The 16,723-nt window shown below is 42.9% G+C and overlaps 1 pseudogene across 1 annotated transcript; it reads left to right on the top strand.

Annotated features, from left to right (window-relative positions):
• The first annotated feature begins 12,199 nt into the window (after nucleotides 1-12,199).
• Nucleotides 12,200-16,211, top strand: LOC308279082 (serine/threonine-protein kinase SIK3-like; annotated as a pseudogene). The gene is made up of 2 exons: nucleotides 12,200-15,165; nucleotides 15,252-16,211. The product of its transcript is annotated as a serine/threonine-protein kinase SIK3-like (transcript).
• The last annotated feature ends 512 nt before the right edge of the window (nucleotides 16,212-16,723 follow it).

The following is a 16,723-nucleotide window of genomic DNA, read 5'->3' as shown; positions in this document are numbered from 1 at the left end:
ATTATTGAATATGATTTTTGTTTTCTGCCATTTTGTGTTCTGTCTACTCTAGGGTGGTTTGATCTTTCTTCTTTACTTAAATGGCCCACTTATTAACTTCCTCTCTTCTCTGGTTCTGAAGTCTGCTTCTTTTTTCTTCCTTATGGTTTATTTCTTTAAGAATTTTCTCTAGTGTAGGCTTTGAATTCATGAATTTTTTAAGATTCTGTTTATGCTGAAACACTTTTGTTTCCCCATTGGTTTTTGAATAGTAGTTTTGCTGGATAGATTAGTTTTGGTTTGAAGTCATTTTCTTCCAGGGTCTGAATCACATCGTACCAGTCTCTCCTAGCATTCATGACCTGGGTTGTATAGTCTGGGATGATTTGTATTATTTTTGCCTCTATATGTCACCTGCCCTTTTGTTCTCACTGCTTTTAAGATTCCTTCCTTAGCCTCTATGTTGGTCATTTTGGTTATTATGTGGTGTGGGGAGGTCCTTCTTTGGTCCTGTCTCAATGGCATTCTGTATTCCTCCTGGACATAAGATCCAAGTCTCTTTCCATGTTTGGAATATTCTCTGAGATTATTTCTTTGAAGAGATTACGGATGCCCTTGGTCTGTACCTCTATCCCTTCTTCAATGCCTATTATCCGTAAGTTAGGACGCTTCATATTATCCCATATTTGCTAGATGTTTAGGTTTTGTTGCTGTAAAGATTTCTGAATATCACTGACTGTGTTTTCAGTTTGGGATGTACTGTCTTCTAACAGTGATATTCTGTTTTCCATTTCATCTAATCTTCCAGAATTTCTTTCTATTGCTGTCTTCATTTCACTTATTGATTCTTTCATTTCATTTCAGACCTCTTTCTGATTCTTTCTTAGCGTTTCTAACTTATCTTTCATCTCCTCTAGACTTGTTTTAAATCCTTTCATCATATTTTAAATCAAGTTTCTGAACTCTCCTTGCATTTCTTGTAGGTCAGTATTCATGATTTCTGTTGTCTCTTCATTATTCCTGGTTCTCGTATTTATAGCGTTCTCTGTTCTGTTTTTCTGATTTCTACCCATCGTTTGTGAGCATTATGTTTAGTCCAATCTTGGTATTAGGAGTTTAGAGGTATTGGCAAGTCAGCAGAGCTTTTCCAATGTTGAGGGTGGGTGATGGGGAGGAGCTGGGGTGATGGGTAAAGGCATCGGATTAGGTAGAGGATATGTTTAGGTTTAGAAAGAATTTAAGTATGATAAGGTAATATCTTGCTGAGAATGAGAGAGATTTAATTAGTAGGACTCTTGTTAGTAGAGTAAGTATGGAGATATGAAATACTTTGAGTATTAAACAAGAGGTATATTATGGGGAAAAGTTTTTGGGGAAAAGAGTAGATAGGTCAGTGTGGGGAAGTTTGTAAGAGGGGTGTGGGAAGGAGCAAACAAACAAAAAAATCCACACAAGATACCAAGACTAACTATTATGTAATTAAAGAAAAAGAAGAAAACAACCAAAAGAGGAAAAAGAAAAAAGGAAAGAGGAAGAAAGAGGAAAAAATGACAAGAATAAATAAAAGGAACTAGTGGCTGTGTGAAACCAGAAAACAAAGCAAACTATCAAATATATATTAAAAAACAACAAGTTAAAGTAAAGGAAGGATGGGTAAAAAATAAAGCAGCAACAACCATAACAAAACAAAAGCAATATAAAAACAAAACATCAACAGTAAAAGAAAAAAAACAGTCCTACTTATTTACGAATATGGGGTCAGGTCCATATAATATTTGAATGTCTGATTGCTTTGGTAGCTTTCAGAATATAATCCAATGTCTTTTAATTTTTTTTGTACTCCGTTTTCATCTTAAGTCACTCTCTGGGTGTTTGGACACCTTTCTTTCCTTTAACTGCTTTGGGTTTATGTGTCAGGATGTCTGGTGTCACTGTTAATAGATTCTGTACAATTCCCAGGTTCTGTGTAATTCCAACCTGTATTCAGTGCCTCTGCACTCACCACCCTAGACTCAGGCCTGTGCTTCCCTACAGCAGGGGTGGAGGATGTCCAAAGAAGACTTGGAGGCTCCCCCTGAGTCCCTGTGCAGATATTGCATCTCGATGAATTTTCCTGTGTCTCTGGAAATTCTAACTGGGCTAGCTGGTGTGGTCCCAAGATGTACCCTGGGCAAAGGGTTCCTGGTCCCTGGACACACACACTTACTGCCAGAGCACTGCCAGTTCCGAGAGTGCAGGTTGGGTGCACTGCTATTACTGGACCCCGGTGTGAGTGGGTGCAGATGCCTAGTGCCTGCTGCTATGCTCCACCAGGGTGCACTGGGCTGTGCTCTAGACTAGAACTGAGTCTCAGGCTGCCAGGCGGGAGGGAAGTCCCAGTGGTGGGCCAGGGGCACGGGATAGGTGCACACGGTCCGGGGGTGCAGGCACTGCACGGTGTCCAGCAATGGTCTCTGCCTCTGGTGGGGCGCCCCGTACAAGCTGGGGGCCTGAGGAGATGTCACGGGGGGTGCACAGAGTTTTCGCCACCTGGGAAGCAGGTCGCCGGCAATGTAAGTGCCTGGGGTCCTGCAGCGGCGAGTGGGGACTAGGCGCACAAGGTGAGCTCCGAGTTTAGGGATGGGGGTGGCGCTGGCACAGGCTACTAGCGGGGGTCCTGGGGTGCAGACAGGGTACACGAGGACAGTGCTGGTTTCTGGGACGTGGGACAGATGCCCAGGGCCAGTGCTGGACTTGGGGCACATGCTAGGACCCGCAGCTTCCCTAGAGGCACTCAGGTACCTGGCTTCCTTGGTTCAGGTGTATGTGGGACTCCCCGTGCTGCTGTGGTCCCGTCTCTGGCGAGCACACAGGATTCTGATGTGGGCGGGCGCCGCTTGCTGCTTAAGATGAGGCTCTATGACCGTTTTCCGTCTTGGGTTATTTTGTCACAGTGGTATCAGTCAGGACTAGGGAATGCAGTTTGGGCAGGCAGCCTGCGCAGCCCACCAGAGGCCAGCCTGGTTGTATCTGCAGCAGGTCTGATGCCCGATCTTTGTTCTTCTTCTTAGAATTCAGGGTTTCCGCTGAGGTACCTGGATCTGTTTTAGTTCCTGGGATGTACTTATTTTGTTAAGACACTGCTTTCTAAGTAGTAGAACTTTATTTGTTTCAGCTACTGAGAAATGCTGTGTCCCTCATTTGCCATTTTGAATCCTTCTATATTTAATTAATATCTTGATTCAAAATTATCTTCAGTTCTGGAGTTGAGTGTTGAATCTCTTATGATGAAATGTAATAACATAATAAATCCAGTACTTGGGTATGGAAGAGAATGCAAAGACACATTTGAGGATAAATAGTTTAAGATGTTATTATATGTGAAAGTGATGTTTGGGATGTATTCATGTTTGGTTTGAAAGACTAATATTTACATGTAAACTCACATATCATATGAGCAAGTATATTGAAAACAGTATTCAGAACAAGTAAATAAATAGTATCTAAGTTCAGAGACATATCCTGAAATGGATAGAAGACAGAGGGAGACAAACACAGGCCAAAACTGGGAGATACTTTTCAAAGCTTGCAGTTTTAGAAAACTTTAATTGGCTGTCCTATTATATGCATGTATTGGGCAAATAATGGCTGACTTGTCAGCACCATGCTAGAAAGGAATCGGAGGGAAAAAATGTACATAGGTTCTGTTCCATGAAAAGCCCACAGTCCAACAGAGGAAATGGACCAATAAACAGGCAATTGCAATATGAAGTTAATAAGGGCTATGATAGGAGTGATGAAGAGTATTGTGTGTAGCAAGGGTAGTAAGCTTAATGGAAAGGTTAGAGAGCATTTAGGAACAGCTTCACAAAGAATGTACATCTAAACAAACTTCTTAATTTAAAGATTTGTTTCTTTGATATGTCCATGTGGCTAACAGGCACTTCAAATTTAATATAACCAAGATAGAGTGCCTGGTTCTGCTATTAACTATTATCATTCATCTCCGTAGATTACCCATTTCTATAAAACCCTTATCCAATAGCTCAAACCAAAAACCATTTGAGCATCTCTTGTATCCATTAGAGCAAAAGCAATTACTCTTGATCATATCACCAAAATCTCTTAGTTTTCAATTCCTTCCTCACTGCTACCATTCTAATTGCAGACAAGATTATTTCTTGACCAAACTGAGAAATTAGGTTTGAGAGAAATTAAAGCATTAGAAGTCATTACAGATTCTGAATTACAAGCAAGTGAAGAAAATAGCACAGAATCATCAAAGGATAAGAGAGCTGTGGTGAACTAAGTCCTTGAGGATTTCAGATTTATGGTGTACTTTCATCCAAAAGAACAAATTTATATACAAAAATACTTATAGATTAAGAATTCAAATTGAACAAAGCATAAACATTATAACAGAAAAAGTAAAATTAATACATTAGGATATGTGGGAAGAATCTAGAGAAAGCATATCTCAGAAAGTATCATGACAGCAAAATGAACATCTAAAGGTGAGAAGAACACCTTGAAAGAGACAAGAACTGTGGATAAACACACCAGAAAATGCAGACACAAAGCAGGTGGAAATTTTTTTTTTTGGTGGTACTGGGGTTCCTGGAAGCCCTTCTATATCCAGGCTACACTCCCAGACCTATTTTATATTTTTGAAACAGGGTCTCTTATGCCAGCGCGGCTGGCTTCGAACCTGCCCGATCCTCCTGTCTCCGCCTCCCAAGCGCGGGGATTACAAGCGTGCGCCAACACACCTGGCAGCAAGTGGAAATTCTGACCTAGTATTTTCAAATAAACTAAAAGGAATAATGCATTTAAAGTTTTGAAACAGAATAAATTGAACAGAGAACCCAGAAGTAAACCTTAAGAGGGTGTGAAACAAAAACTGATAGAACCAAGGAAATAATTTCAAAAGGAAAAATTGATAAATGAAAAACTTAGGAGGAATACAAGACAAGCGAGATGGTATGATAGAGTAAGGAAATTGCTGAAAATAAAAGTGAATATAAAATTTTAGTCATACTAAAGACTGAAGCGGGAGATAAAAGATAGCTAACAGAGACCCAGTTATATTTTTAAGAGATGCTGTATTAATGAGTGGTATATTAATCGATCTGCTGCCCCCACTCCACACCCTGCCACACCTTTGTCAGGCCAAAGACATTCGTTTTTGCTAATTTCTGGGTAATTGTCTGATGGGAACTGCTGCTCTTAAGGCCAGGCCTCCTGCTTCAATTTGGGGCACCTCTGAAAGACCATCCTAGTTTCTTTCTCTGCTATTCCTTCATGCCTTAACTACTTCACAGGTGTTTTGAGCTTCCTCTATAAACTGCCTATGACAAATCCTCACCTCTTAGTCATTTTCACCCAGAACCTTACCTAAGACAAGTGGTACCAGGAGTAGTAGTAGGGAATGTACACCCCAAACAACAACAAAAAAGAAGGGAATAAGCAATGGAGATCCCGTCATTGGTAGTAAAATACTAATAGTAGGTAGTTCCTGACATGCTATGGGAATATAGTTGTTCAAACTCACCAGTGATACCAGGGGAATGGAATGTATAACATCTCAAGTAGTTTAGAGGATGGGGGTAAATAGCATTTATATGATATCTTTTGGCTTTCTCAGTGCCAGTGACGCATTGGAAATAGAAAATTAAAGGCTAAGAGATTCACCAATTTAGGGCAAAATATGAAAATTAGAAGGTATCCTTGGTATCATATAAAAGGGCTTTGTTTTCTTCATCATCATCCCACTTTTCCTGAACCCTCTGAGCTCTGGGAATGCTAGATAAAATAAATGCCTACTAAGTTTGAATTTTATTTTTTTTTATTGGTGCACTGTATTCATACATCATAGAGGGATACAAACTTTTGTAGACATACATGCACACATAGCCCCGTCAGCCCCCACCCGATCAACACCCCATTCTCTCCCCATCCCTCCTTCCCATGCTTGGCTTAGTGGTTGACATCTATATTATAGCAATTTATCCAAAATTAAAAATGTTAATCTCACATAACAGTTTCATTTGTCTGATACCAAGCTTTTGATGACTTAAAGATAACATTTCAATATTTCTTTTTGCTTTCTTTCTTACCAGAGAATATTTTTTTCTATTTTTTAGGTGAAACTATCATATATTTATATATTTATTTTCAGGGAAAAAAATCTATCCTAATATGGAAAATGGACTCTAGATACCCAAAACGATCTTGAAAAAGAACAAAGCTAGAAGATATATATTTTCTGATTTCAAACCATATAAAGCTACAATAATTGAAACAGTGTAGTACTATTCTAAAGGCAGATATATAAACCATTGGAGTTAAATAAAAGCCTAGAGCTAAATTCTTCCCTATATTGTCAAGTTATTTTTGACAAGGTTTCCACGAACATTTGGTGGTGGAAATAATAATCTTTTAACTAAATATTGTTGAAACATAATAATTACATGGAAAAGAATAAAGTTGGACCCTTACCTAATCCCATATACAAATATTAACTCAAAATAGATAAAAGACCTAAATATAAATCTTAAGACTCTAAACTTTTAGGAGAAAATCTGGGTCATAAAACCTCACAACATTGAAATTGGCAGTGATTTCTTGGATATGATTTCAGTGGCACAGGCAACAGAAGAGTATACAAACTCCCTAAAAAATAAAAAAAATATTGTATCTCCAAAGACAATGTAAACAGAGTTAACAGTTACTGATAGAATGGGATAAAATATTTCCAAATGCCATATCTGAAGGTATATTAATATTCCAACTAGAAATCCTAAAAATTAACAACAATAAAGGCAAACAATACCATTTAGAGGTAGGTAAAAGACTAACATAAATAATGAATCTCCACAGATAACCAGTCTTAGTTGTCTGTTGGATGGAAACTCTTGTTTCTCTGGTTCTGGTGTGTGTTACCTATTTCTTCTTTGTAGTTAATCTCTTTGAGTATTTTCTCTAGCACTGGTTTTGAAGACATAAATTCCTTCAGTTTCTGTTTGTCATGGAAGCTTCTTATTTTTCCATCTAATTTGATAGAAAGTTTTGCTGGGTATGAAATGTTTGGCTGGAAGTTGTTTTCTTTCAGAGTTTGGAATATGTTACTTCAAGCCCTTCTGGCTCTCATAACTTGGTTTGGGAAGTCTGGAGTGATTCTAATTGGTTTGCCTCTGAATGTCACTTGGCCCTTTGTTTTTGTTGCCTTTAAGATTCTCTGCTTGGCTTCCACATTGGTCATTTTGACAATTATGTGGCATGGGGATCCTCTTCTCCGATCCTGTCTAAAGGGAGTTCTGTAAGTTTCCTGGACCTGTGTATCAACCTCTTGCTCTATGTTTGGAAAATTTTCTGCTATTACTTCCTTGAAGAGATTGTTGATCCCTTTGGTTTCACTTTCTTTTCCCTCCTCTATTCCGATTATTCTTAGGTTAGCTCTCTTAAAATGGGCCCATATTTCTTCAATGTTAGATTCCTGCTGTTGGATATTTTTTCCTAGATTAGAAACTATGCGTTCATTTTTGGAATGATCATCTTCTAAGAGTGAGATTCTGTTCTCCATGTGGTCTAATCGGTTGTTTGTGCTTTGAATTGAGGCCTTTACTTCATTAATTGCATCCTTTATCTCTTTTTGGCTCTCTCTAAGTTCTTTTCGAAGCACCTCTATTATTTCTACAGTTATTTTCCTGATTTGATCTTCTAGAAATCTCTGATTTTCAGTTTTTTCGGGTTCTGATGTTGTGGGGTTGTGGGCATTCATTGCTCCAGTATTATTCCTCTTTCCCATGATTTTGGAAGTTTGTGCCTTCTCTGGGTTCTTCCCTTGGGTCACTATGACTTCACTTAAGGTGTTCTGGATCTCGAGTCAGTAGTATCTCAGACCCCACTACTCCTTTACTGGGTTGTATCACAGAGTCTCCGACCCAGAGAGTCGATAGAGGCTGCTTTAGACTGTGGGGGGTGCCAGGTTGCATGTTCTCCTATGGTGTGATATCTCTGCCACCGCCCCTCTCCCACTGGGTCAAGTCCCAGGGAGTACAGTACTGGGATTTCTCCTCTGTGGCCCGCAATTTGACTCACTCTTCTTGAGTATGCAGATGTAGCTGTACTGGACTTGGTGAATTCGCTGCTGCTGCCGCCAGTGGCAATATGGCGCCGCTGCTACGCCCTCGGCCGTGAGGCTGGCATATTTCTTCTTGGTTTTGAGTTCCACTCTGAGTCCCAGCAGTGTGTGCTGAGCTCAGCCACTGGGAGCTTTAGATGCTCCCTGCGCCGAAAGATCCCACCTGGCTGTTCTGCAGCAGCTCACCTCGGCTTGCTGTAGCCATCCAGTGAATTCGCCGCTGCCGCCGGCAGTATGGCACTGCTGCTGCATCCTCAGGCTCACGTGAGGCTGGTGTATCTCCTCTGTGGTTCTGAGCTCTGTTTTCAGTCTGCTTTCTCTCTGGAGCCTGGTGATTTTTTTGTTTCCCCGGTTGATGGTGTTTTCTGGCTATGAAAGGCGCTGATTTTGTGGTAATGCAGATTGGTTGTTAGCGGGGCTCTTAAGCCCCGCTTTTCTCGGTCACCATCTTCCCAGAAGTCCAGTTTGAATTTTATATAAAGAAATAATTTTACTATCAATATGTTCCATGCACTATTTGTGACATACAGTTAAAAAGATATTACTTATTGAAAATATAAATTTAGTTTGTTGTCATTTTTTTTTTTTGTGGCAACCTAACCCTTTTCTCCTAATTAGTGGCAAGCATCATTTTCTTTTTTGTGTGTGTGGGTTTGGGGATGGAACCCAGGGGCATTCTACCTCTGAGCTATACCCCCTGCCCTATTTTTCATTCCTTATTTTGAAACAGGGTCTCACTGAGTTACAGAGGGCCTCACTAAGTAGCTGAGGCTGCCTGCAAACCGCGATCCTCTGGGTCTCAGCCTCCTGAATGCTGGGATTATAAGCATGTGCCACCATGCCCAGCTTTTCTTTTTTAAGATAATATGTAGTCCTTTGCTTTATACAATAACAATAAATTCTTTCTTCTAGCATTTAATCCCATTATTCTGGATGACCACGAGACCAAAACTATGATCAAATCAAATTTTTAATCTGCCTAAGAAATACTAGTCTGATAAAGGAAAAAGTAGGGACAATGTGTATCTAAGAGAAGGAAATAACAAGGAAGAAGTTTTGTGGGAATGGGCTCAAAAGTCCGATAATTTGTAGCCAGACTGTAAAAGAGCTAGTGGTTTCCAGGAGGAGCTCCAAGGGAAGGGGGAGTGAGGATAGAGAATGAGGGTTGGCTTTCCATAGAGAGAAGGTATATAACAGGATATGCAAAGGGAAAATGGAATCAGACCTGGAGGACTTTTACAGAGATGGCTATGGACTTACACTCTTAGGAAACAGGATTTGCTATGGTTTGACTGTTTTCCCCTCCTGCCGGAGCCTGCCAGCAAAAGTACGGCTTCCGAAGAGAGGAGTGAGGATGAAATAATATAACTCTAAGAATTAAATTTCAAATATTATTTATTCCTAAACATGGAAGGATCGCCAGTCCACTCCCGGGTAGATATCTCTACTGGCCGATCATGGGGCTTCTTCTCTTGTGGTATTTATAGTTTTTAGCTTTAGGTTACCCTGGAGGGAAAAAGTCCAAAGTCTGGGCAGGTCAAACAATACCCTGTTGCAACACAAACAACACAAATGTAGCCTTAGCTCAGACAGAACAATAGCATCATTAGCATTAATTACTTTGAAGCCTCCTTGACCCCAAACCTTGTTGACTCTGGGCAGAAGGACAGTCAGAAGTATGCTTTTAGTAAAGATAAGGGGAAGATCTTAATGGCTCCCCACACCCTCCAAAATGTATGTGCTGGAAACCTAATTTTCAATGCAACAGTGTTGGGAGGTGGGTCGAATGGGAGGTGTTTAGATCATGAGAGCTCTGCCCTTATAGATGAATTAAAACCACTAGAAAATGGGCTTGTGGAAGTGATCTCATTTTCTTCTGTATTCTTTCTATCCATTGTGAGTGTGCAAATGCTCTGCAATGAGTAATTTATTCAGCCATTTCTAGCCACATGGAAAAAGTTGCCTGTGATTTCCCATGTGGGAGAAAATAGAAGGTTCAAGAAAGATTCGAACCTGAGGATAGGCAATTGGAACTAGATTTTTGAGTACAAGTATTGTATTGGCCTAGGCACTTTCAAAAGCTCTCTTTGAAGTTTTACATTAATTCTGAGATCCAAGTGGGAAAAAAGGGAAGTAAGTCTCAGAGTAGTAAGGCCTCTGGTCTGAAAGCATACAGATGGAGTCAGAGCTAAGTGTGCAGTTTCTGTTTTTCTGAGTACTGGAGCTAGCTCATGGTGAGCTTGCCCATTGAGCATAGTAGGCACAAAGCCTGGTCTCATGATCCTTTTAGAGGCCCACAAAAATAGTTTAAATTAGGAGAGTGGTATCTCTCGAAATGTTAAGGTTGTGAGTGCCAGAGCCCTGTTCCTCTCCAACTCTGAACCTATTGTACTGGTATTGGGAAGAGGGTTTGAAATGTATTAAGGTATAAGTATTAGAAAAAGAGTTCCAATTTTAAAAACATATCCTTTATACTAAGAAGGCCAGGGCTAGCAGAAAGGAGGGACTTGTAATTTACATTTCTAAAGGGAAGGAAAGGAAGCCTGAGAGGCTCCTTTACATTTCTGAAAGAGAAACAAATGGCCTAAGGGAAATCTGAAGAAATCCCAGATGCCTGAGAGAAACAAATGGCCTAAGGGAAATCTGAAGAAATCCCAGATACCAGAGAAACAATTTCACACTAGAGATAGGGCTAGCATATCTACAGATCAAAGGACCTTCCACGGACTTAGACAGGATAAAAACTCAAGTAAACTGGAGGTCTTTGGCATTTTCGTTCGAATTGCCCCCCTGTGTCTGCTCTGGCACAGGGCTGTGACTATCTCTATATTTCTATCCTTTTAATAAACTTCTTTAAATCTGCAGCAGCTGTCCAAGCGATGAATACTTATTCTTAGCTTAGGACAAGAATCCACGGTTTTTCTATTTGTCTCTGTGTGTCTGGTGGTGGGGGGGGTTATTTCACACCACACACCTTCCCCCCCCCCAACTTATCCCCCGCAACACTATCAAACCAGATTGGTTGTCTGCTTTGAAAATACATCGATGGAGCTGGATGTGGTGGCACACACTTGTAATCCCAGTACTTGAGACGCTGAGACAGGAGGATCACAGGTTTGCAGCCAGCCTCAGCTACTTAGTGGGGCCCTCTGCAACTTACTGTGGCCCCATTTCAGAATAAAAAAATAGGGCTGGGGTTGTAGCTCGGAGGTAAAATGTCCCTGGGTTCAATTCCCAGTATCACAAAGAAAATCAAAGAAAAGTAAAGAAGATAAAAGAGAAAAGAAAAGACATTGATGGAGACAAACATAAAGCTGATATTCCCATTCCAAAGGCAAAATTTGAAACCCAGGGTTAAGCCACTTAAGTCTGTAATAATTTTTATGGCAAAGAAATCTAACACTGAAAGGTAAAGGTATTACATGCGCAAAGCACAATGATTAAGACAAGCAAGAGACATATTTAAAGTCCTTTGAAGGAAAAGTTGGGGAAAATATATTATGTGCGGGAAATGAGAGCTTCGGAAAGCTCTATGTATATGTATATTCCTATGTATATTAGGAAATCCCAAAACTCACCTAATGCCACTGAAACTATCAACTTCTAGATTTCTTCCTTTCTGTTTAGAGAGGCTCAGTTAATATAATATAAATTATTAGTTTGAGCTATAGCTTCCAACAAGTTCGAGAGATTTTAAATATAATCTAGGGCGGGCATGGCAGTGCACGCTTGTAATCCCAGCATCTGGGAGGCTGAGACAGGAGGATCACGGTTCAGAGCCTCAGCTTCTTAGTGAGGTCCTTTGCAACTCAGTGAGACTCTGTTTCAAATTAAAGAATAAAAATTAGGGCTGGGGGTGTTACTCAGAGGTAGAATGCCCCCGGGTTCAATCCCTAGTACCACAAATAAAATAGAAGAAATTTAAGGATTTTAAATATAATGTACATATTGAATACTCACATAGATATTTTCAGATTTCATGCTTTATTGAAAAACGCCTATTTTAAGAAATAAGCAGTGACACTGTCATCATTACCAAAGTAAATTAATAAAAAGAAAAAAGGTAACAAGATGGCGGTGGCAGCCGTGGCGGCAGCGGCAGTGGCTAGTGGAGCTGGCGGGGCTTCTAGGGCTGCAGTGGCAGGAGCCTGGGAGCAGGCTGGGCCTGCAGGCTTCTTGCTGCCTCCGCCCACCCAGGGGCTGCCAGCCTATCAGGCTGCTGCCCGCCCTGCCTTCCACAGCCCAAGCCTCCTGTGGCAGATGCTGGCTCACATTGGCTACTACAAGACTGACTGCACCATCCGCAAGGGCAGCTTTGCTGTGGTCAAGCGGGCCACATACCTTGTCACTGAGGCCAAGGTTACTGTCAAGATCCTAGATAAAACACAGCTGGATGAAGAAAATTTAAGATTTTCTGGGAAGTTCAGATTACGGAGATGCTTTGGCACCCCATATCATTAGGCTCTACCAGGTGATAGAAAGAGAAGGGATGATTTATGTGGTGGCAGAGTATGCTAGGGAGGGGAGATATTTGACCACCTGGTGGTCCCAGTAGAATGGCAGAAAAGGAAGCCCATCCGAAGTTTACACAGATCATCACTCCTGTTTATTTTTGCCAGTGTCAGAACATTGTTCATCGTGATTTAAAAGCTGAAAATTTGCTTGTGAATGCCAATTCCAATATCAAAATAGCAGATGTTGATCAGTGACCTCCTCCCCCCTGAGCAGCTACTGAAGACATGGTGTGGCTGTGCTCCTTATGCTGCAGCAGAACTCTTTGAGAGAAGGAGTATGAGATGCCTAAGGGGACCTCTGGAGTCTTGTAGTTGTCCTCCATGTGCCTGTGTGCGGTGCCCTGCCATTTGATTGGGGCATACTGCAGAATCTGCAGGTGAGTGCTGAGTGGAAAGTTCCGCATCCCATTTTTTATGTTCACAGAATGTGAGCACTTGATCCACCACACATTAGTATTAAATCTGAATAAGTGCCTCTCAATGGAACAAATGCGCAGGTACAAGTGGATGAAGATGGGGGATGCTGATCTCAACTCTGACAGATTAACAGCAACTGAAGAAGGAAAGAGAGATGGACCCCCAAATGAGGATGTCCTCTTGGCCATGGAGGACATGGGACTAGACAAAGAATGAACACTGCAATCACTAAGATTAGACACCTATGATCGATCACTAGAGTGCGATCTCCAGCCTGCTGTATGATCAACAAAAGAGACATAAAACCCTACATCTCAGAGTACTTCTTAGCACTCCCCAAGCCATGGCATTTCAAGCACCAGTCAGTATCCAGGCAGAGCAGGCAGGCACTGCTATGAACATCAGCGTCTCCCAGGTGCAGCTCATCAACCCAGAGAACCAAATTGTGGGGATGGACGAGACAGTGAGCTTGGACAGTGATGAGGGTGAAGAGCCTTTCCCTGAGGCTGGTCTGCTATTTGTCAATGAGGAGGCACAGTGTAGTTGTGGCTGACGCATGCACAGAAGTTAGGGAAGATCTCCAGAAGCTTCTTCCAGGCTTCCCTGGAGTCTGCCCACAGGCTCTGTTCCTGCAGGTGGCCCCTAACATGAACTCCAGGCACAACCTATTGCACAGGCAAAACTTGCAGGCAACTGGGCAGCTTGAGTACAAGGAGTAGTCTCTGTTACAGGCACCCACCCTACAGCTGCTGGAGAGAATCAGATGGAGGTGCCAACATCCAATTGCATGCCCAGCAGCCAGCAGCTGCTGAAACGCCCACAGGGACCCTTGCCACTTGGCACCACGACACTAGCAGTGCCAGCAGTTACCCCTGTGGATGAGGTGAGCTCAGTTGGGAAGCCAGATCAGGAAGCTGTGCAGAGGCACTTGGCAAATAGGTCCAAAAGACATACATTGGCCATGACCAACCCTACATCTGAGATTCCACAAGATCCACAGAGGTAGCTAGGACAGTAGCCTTTCTGTTCCCGGGTCTGGCCTCCTCACCTGATACCAGCATCGCTCCACCTATGAGGGCTGCAACACCCTGCACCTCCCTGAGGAGCCCTTCTCCCTTGTGCACTAGTTCTCAGATGGGGTTGCAAGCATCCAGGCTTTCAAAGCTCACCTGGAAAAAAAATGGGCAACACTGCCACTGCATAAGATGTATGGGGGGCAGATTGATGAAAGAACCCTGGAGAAGACCCAGGAGCAATAGGAGCAGCACCATCAAATTATCCAGCAGCAAATTCAAGATTCTCTGTCCTCCTCAGCCTTCCCCACCTCTTCAAGCCACATGTGAAAATCAACCAGCCCTCCTCACCCACCATCTCCGGAGGTCAAGAATTCAGTCCAGCAACCATCTCTTCAGGCAACCAAGTAATAGTCCTCCCCTATGAATGGTGCCTCGATCCAGCTTCATGGTGCTGCATCGGCCTCCCAGTTCCAGAACTTACCCTCCCACAGTGCAATCTTCCAGCAGCAACCTGAGAACTGTCCCCCTCCTCCCAACGTGACACTAACCTGGTTGGGCATGCAGTTGCCTACCCAATCGCAGCAGATGACCATCTAAGGGCAAGAGCCAGTTGACATGCTCAGCAACATGCCCAGGACAGCTGCATGCTCTGCTGGGTGGGGCATCTCCATCAGCCCCAGTGCCAGTCACATTCAATGCAGCACTGTTCCAACCTTGTCCAAGCAGCTGAGTACTGACAGTGCAGAGGCTCACAGCCTGAGTGTGAATCCATTCTTCTCTGCTAACTACAAGCAGGCGCATTTAAACTCCCATCTGTTTTCAGACCAGTCCTGGTGTTCCCCCAGCAGCTACAGCCCTATAACAGGAGCAGGGTTCCCTCCAACCCATGCCCCGAAATTCTCTCCAATTTCCCACCTTCCTTCCCAGTGCACATCAGCAGCCGGCACACTATACCACATCGGCACTACATCAGGCTCAGCTGTCCCCCAAGCTGCCGAACTACACCAGACACCAGCAGGTATCCCACATCCTTCAAGGACTGCTCCCCCCAGCATTCACTCACCAGCCACTCACACATTCAGCTGCTCCCAGTGGAGTTTGCACGGCTCATTAAAGGGCAATAGCAGCCAGGCGTGGTGGCACACGCTTGGTTTAAGAGACCCTGTTTCCAAATAAAAATATAAAATAGTTCTGGGAGTGTAGCTCGGAGGTAGAAGGGCTTCCAGGAACCCCAGTACCACACAAAAAAAGGCAACAGCAGCAGCAGCAGCCAAAGTACCAAGAGTTGTTTCAGCCACTGAACCAAGGGGATACTGAAAGCCTGGCTTCCTGCCTTGGGAGACAGTGTAACAGAGTGCCAAGCTCTATCTTACCAAAATGCTGACTCATATCACCAAATCAAGGTGCAAGAATATATGTCACGGGTGTCTTCACTCACTCTGACGCATGAGTCTGCCCATCAGCCAGCACTAATGCACTCAGAGAGCACAGAAGAGGACTGCTCATGTGAGGGGGGCAAAGATGGGTTTCTGGGCAGTAGAAGTTCCAATACATTGACCGAAGGTTGGTACAACAGCCCCCTGCTCTTGAGTTCCCGTGGACCTATGGACCCTGAAGCTCTACTAGGAACTATGAGTCCTGCCTAGAAACTGGGGATGCATCCCCAGAGACATCAACTGACTGCCACTCTGTAGAAATAAGGCATCCAGTTGAGATTCTGTCATCTGGAACTACATGGATAGAAGTTCTCCAGGTCAAGCAATGGAACTGCCAGACCACAACAGGCTTGGGTATCCAGTACGGCCTTCGGCCAATGAGCACCACAGGCCCCAGGCCCTCCAGAGACACCACACAAACCAGAAGAGCGATAATGCTTAAATGCAGCTAGATAACTTGCTGGGAATGAGACTTGTGGCTGGGAGAGCACTTAGTTCTGCCCGGATGGCAGATGCAATTCTCAGTCAGTCTTGTTCGTGGGCAGCCAGCAGTTTGAGGGTGGGGAAAATGAAGAATGTGGGGTGAGTCTGGGAGGTCAAAAGCACCCAACCTGAATGATGGCAGCCAGCATTCATACTCTTCTTTTTGTCTCTGTGTATTAGAGACATTCTGCTTATCTACAAGCGCCCTGAGGTCCCCCTCAGCATGGAGCAGGTGGGCATGTAACAAGAATGTTTGTGTACAGCTTGGGAATGAGAAGGTTGAGTTTTAAAGCAATAGGATCCAGCAGCATTGCACCAAATTGCCAATGTATTTCTCTCCACCAGGCAGTATATTGTGGCTCCTTTCCTTGCATTTGGCTCATCAGTGTGCTGTTCTTTTGGGTTTTGAGGGGTTTTGCCATGTTCGTTTATATGACCAAGTCACCAAGTAAATAAACAGGGAATCCATGTTCTCAAAAGAAAAACAAGGAAGGGAATAAATTGTGGCTCAGTTTCGATGAACTAGGATGCTAGGGATGTTCCTAATGATAAGAAAACACTGAAGCAAATATGTGATGGAGATAAGGCAGAAAGTCTAAAGAATGTCACTGGCAATAGTAATTCAAGTAGAGGGAATAGCAAAGGCAAAGGTCCAGAGGCCATAGCTTGATTGACAACCAACATATTCCAGGAGCCTCACAGAGGCGAGCTTGGATGGAATAGAGTAAGGGACAAGAATAATAATGAGAATGGAAG

The sequence above is a fragment of the Muscardinus avellanarius genome (genome assembly GCF_963383645.1).
Source record: "Muscardinus avellanarius genome assembly, chromosome: X".
Taxonomy (NCBI): Eukaryota; Metazoa; Chordata; class Mammalia; order Rodentia; family Gliridae; genus Muscardinus; species Muscardinus avellanarius.
This window is presented reverse-complemented; position numbering and strand designations above follow the sequence as displayed.